Raw genomic sequence first — 5000 nt, forward strand, 5'->3', positions numbered from 1 at the left:
GACACCGCTTCCTGCGGTGGCAACGCTGGGGCAGAGTCGATACTCGCCCACTGGTGGAAGGTAAGCATTCTGCTTTACATCAGTACATAACTAATATTTCAGTCGTCTGACGTCCCTCCTTAGTAAATGATGCAGGACCACATACATAGATGATACATACTGTAAACTGGGGAGGACAGTGTGAACCGCACTCGACCCAGTCACCCTATCTCACAGTCCACTCTGTGTGTAACAAAGCGAAAGCACCAAAGCACTATCGTTCAACAACATCCATTTTATCCTCGCTGCCACAGGACACTATCCAAAGAACGACAAGAGGAACGTCACGTCCACTAATAAGACAGAATGTCTCACATCACCCGCAAACAACGCAGCTCAAATCAGCCAGCAACACCCACAGTGGTCCACCCAGTATCAACACAGGACGCAACGCCACGCCACAACACAAAAGGTACAAGTAATAAAATACCCTTTGGCCACACCCCTTATAAAGGCATCAAACCAACCCACCAACTGACACCAGCCAAACGTACATCCTGATTTGACACATCTCTGGCAACCTAACCCACGTTGGCCCTTAAGCTAACCCACGTTGGCCCTTAAGCTAACCCACGTTGGCCCTTAAGCTAACCCACGTTGGCCCTTAAGCTAACCCACGTTGGCCCTTAAGCTAACCCACGTTGGCCCTTAAGCTAACCCACGTTGGCCCTTAAGCTAACCCACGTTGGCCCTTAAGCTAACCCACGTTGGCCCTTAAGCTAACCCACGTTGGCCCTTAAGCTAACCCACGTTGGCCCTTAAGCTAACCCACGTTGGCCCTTAAGCTAACCCACGTTGGCCCTTAAGCTAACCCACGTTGGCCCTTAAGCTAACCCACGTTGGCCCTTAAGCTAACCCACGTTGGCCCTTAAGCTAACCCACGTTGGCCCTTAAGCTAACCCACGTTGGCCCTTAAGCTAACCCACGTTGGCCCTTAAGCTAACCCACGTTGGCCCTTAAGCTAACCCACGTTGGCCCTTAAGCTAACCCACGTTGGCCCTTAAGCTAACCCACGTTGGCCCTTAAGCTAACCCACGTTGGCCCTTAAGCTAACCCACGTTGGCCCTTAAGCTAACCCACATTGGCCCTTAAGCTAACCCACGTTGGCCCTTAAGCTAACCCACGTTGGCCCTTAAGCTAACCCACGTTGGCCCTTAAGCTAACCCACGTTGGCCCTTAACCTAACCCACGTTGGCCCCCTAACCTAACCCACGTTGGCCCCCTAACCTAACCCACGTTGGCCCCCTAACCTAACCCACGTTGGCCCCCTAACCTAACCCACGTTGGCCCCCTAACCTAACCCACGTTGGCCCCCTAACCTAACCCACGTTGGCCCCCTAACCTAACCCACGTTGGCCCCCTAACCTAACCCACGTTGGCCCCCTAACCTAACCCACGTTGGCCCCCTAACCTAACCCACGTTGGCCCCCTAACCTAACCCACGTTGGCCCCCTAACCTAACCCACGTTGGCCCCCTAACCTAACCCACGTTGGCCCCCTAACCTAACCCACGTTGGCCCCCTAACCTAACCCACGTTGGCCCCCTAACCTAACCCACGTTGGCCCCCTAACCTAACCCACGTTGGCCCCCTAACCTAACCCACGTTGGCCCCCTAACCTAACCCACGTTGGCCCCCTAACCTAACCCACGTTGGCCCCCTAACCTAACCCACGTTGGCCCCCTAACCTAACCCACGTTGGCCCCCTAACCTAACCCACGTTGGCCCCCTAACCTAAGTTACGCTGCACCCTAACCTAAGTTACGCTGCACCCTAACCTAAGTTACGCTGCACCCTAACCTAAGTTACGCTGCACCCTAACCTAAGTTACGCTGCACCCTAACCTAAGTTACGCTGCACCCTAACCTAAGTTACGCTGCACCCTAACCTAAGTTACGCTGCACCCTAACCTAAGTTACGCTGCACCCTAACCTAAGTTACGCTGCACCCTAACCTAAGTTACGCTGCACCCTAACCTAAGTTACGCTGCACCCTAACCTAAGTTACGCTGCACCCTAACCTAAGTTACGCTGCACCCTAACCTAAGTTACGCTGCACCCTAACCTAAGTTACGCTGCACCCTAACCTAAGTTACGCTGCACCTTAACCTAAGTTACGCTGCACCTTAACCTAAGTTACGCTGCACCTTAACCTAAGTTACGCTGCACCTTAACCTAAGTTACGCTGCACCTTAACCTAAGTTACACTGCACCTTAACCTAAGTTACACTGCACCTTAACCTAAGTTACACTGCACCTTAACCTAAGTTACACTGCACCTTAACCTAAGTTACACTGCACCTTAACCTAAGTTACACTGCACCTTAACCTAAGTTACACTGCACCTTAACCTAAGTTACACTGCACCTTAACCTAAGTTACACTGCACCTTAACCTAAGTTACACTGCACCTTAACCTAAGTTACACTGCACCTTAACCTAAGTTACACTGCACCTTAACCTAAGTTACACTGCACCTAAACCTAAGTTACACTGCACCTAAACCTAAGTTACACTGCACCTTAACCTAAGTTACACTGCACCTTAACCTAAGTTACACTGCACCTTAACCTAAGTTACACTGCACCTTAACCTAAGTTACACTGCACCTTAACCTAAGTTACACTGCACCTTAACCTAAGTTACACTGCACCTTAACCTAAGTTACACTGCACCTTAACCTAAGTTACACTGCACCTTAACCTAAGTTACACTGCACCTTAACCTAAGTTACACTGCACCTTAACCTAAGTTACACTGCACCTTAACCTAAGTTACACTGCACCTTAACCTAAGTTACACTGCACCTTAACCTAAGTTACACTGCACCTTAACCTAAGTTACACTGCACCTTAACCTAAGTTACACTGCACCTTAACCTAAGTTACACTGCACCTTAACCTAAGTTACACTGCACCTTAACCTAAGTTACACTGCACCTTAACCTAACTTACACTGCACCTTAACCTAACTTACACTGCACCTTAACCTAACTTACACTGCACCTTAACCTAACTTACACTGCACCTTAACCTAACTTACACTGCACCTTAACCTAACTTACACTGCACCTTAACCTAAGTTACACTGCACCTTAACCTAACTTACACTGCACCTTAACCTAACTTACACTGCACCTTAACCTAACTTACACTGCACCTTAACTGTCACATGTAACGTCACAGGAATGTAGCTTTGCCTAACAGCAACCCTCTGAACATAGTTCACTGCTTGGATCCTCTGGTGTCATGTGTATTTCTCGATGCCATGGTGCGTACCCTCACGTAAATGTCTTTCGAGTGTTGCGTACTTTCTACACAGTCCCGCTAACCACTGGAAGGGTGTAACGCTACAGAACGACTATCGCCCTCCCCTCCTGCCCTTCCAAGCTGGTCGGTCAGGCGTTTGTTTGTGAAATGAGCCTTGCAGCTGTTCAGTTGCATTCGGTTGTCGATGCAGTCAGTGTACGTTGTGGTACGGCCTGTGTGGACTGTCCGCTGATGTACGCGTAACCCACACTGATCATCCGTCGTTACGTACTGAGTGACATAATGTGGCACATGCTTGACCGTACACCGGCTGCGCCCTACAATGGCGAATCATAAGGGCCATATGTTGTGCACGATGCTACTTGTCTCGTCTCCCCATTACAGCGAGATTGCACTGTTTTACGCCGTACAGACATGTGGTAGGTACGGACGAAAGTATTGCATGTTGGCCCCCCTCCCTCTGCCGGGAATCAGCGTGAGCCGTCTGTTGATGTAGCGACGAGGGTTTTCCTATTTAATCGTATTGCCCCACACAACATGATACCACGGTGGACCGCGTTCCACATCTGCGACATGCTACAGAGGCCGGTTGACAGTCGACCGCGCAAGGGACATTGCACACGTGCGCGGACCATCTTCCACGTGTTCTCTCGTGTACATGCCGTAGTGTGTATGTGGGCTGATGTAGCGTGTCGTGACACATAACATGCAGGCATGCCAGAATCGTAGATTTCGCAAATGTAGATTGACGTATACGTTTGCTGCCAAAGATCCGCAAATGAACTGGAAATCAGTTGTTGAGCGGTTGTTCGCGCTGCAGGTGCATCGGTGATAGCGACGATCGGTACATCTGTGAACCGGTTGTTTCGGCGGTACCCGCCATGCCCCCGAACCTGAGTTGGCCATGTGGGTATGAAGCGATACGAGGCTGTGGCTTGGTGGGACAGTCCCCGGCCGGTGAGGGGGGGCCGCCCGGCGTGCTGGCCGCGCGCTGCGTGAGCGCACGCACTACAGCCGGCTGGTGGGGGGCGCCCAGTGGCAGGAGCGCCGGCCGACGGGCCCGGCTGGCGTCCCAGCTACGCGCCGGCGCACCCGGCGCGCGGCGCCAGGCGGCCAAAGTGGGTTCTGCCGAGCCCGGTGCGAAGCGCGGTGGACATCTGCAGTGTGCTGGTCCGATTGCGGACTGTGTGCGTTGAGGATGCGCCGCCGCCCGGCACTCGGCGTCGCGACGCCGTCTGCTGCTCGGTCGCCCCCGGCGGTTCTCGCAGGTGGTTTGTATCGCAGCTCTGCGGACGTGTTGGCGCGTGCGCTGTGCTGGGAGAGTTCGCTTCTGCACCCAAGTGGGGCTTTGCCCTTCTGTGGCGCTGGCGTTGGAGCTGCCGGTCACCGTAGGTGGCGCGTGTTGTTTCCCGCCGGCAATGCCACGACAGCACGCTCCCGGGCCTCTGTCGGCAGCGGCAAGCTCAGTTGGGAGCACGGGTGTTCGCACTGAAAGCGTCTACTCGCCTATCTCCGGGCGATTGCGCCTCTCTCGAACCCGACCAAGTACTTAGGACGGCGCTGCGCGCCGCCGGGACCTGAGAGGGTTTCGAGGTGTATCGTGCAGGGGAGCTCAGCCTCCTCCTGTTTGCAGAATAATTGAGCGGACGCTTGCGTGTTCGCGCGGGCCCTCGGGACACACTCCCGGGCGGCCG

The sequence above is a fragment of the Schistocerca gregaria genome, unplaced genomic scaffold (assembly GCF_023897955.1).
Source record: "Schistocerca gregaria isolate iqSchGreg1 unplaced genomic scaffold, iqSchGreg1.2 ptg000782l, whole genome shotgun sequence".
Taxonomy (NCBI): Eukaryota; Metazoa; Arthropoda; class Insecta; order Orthoptera; family Acrididae; genus Schistocerca; species Schistocerca gregaria.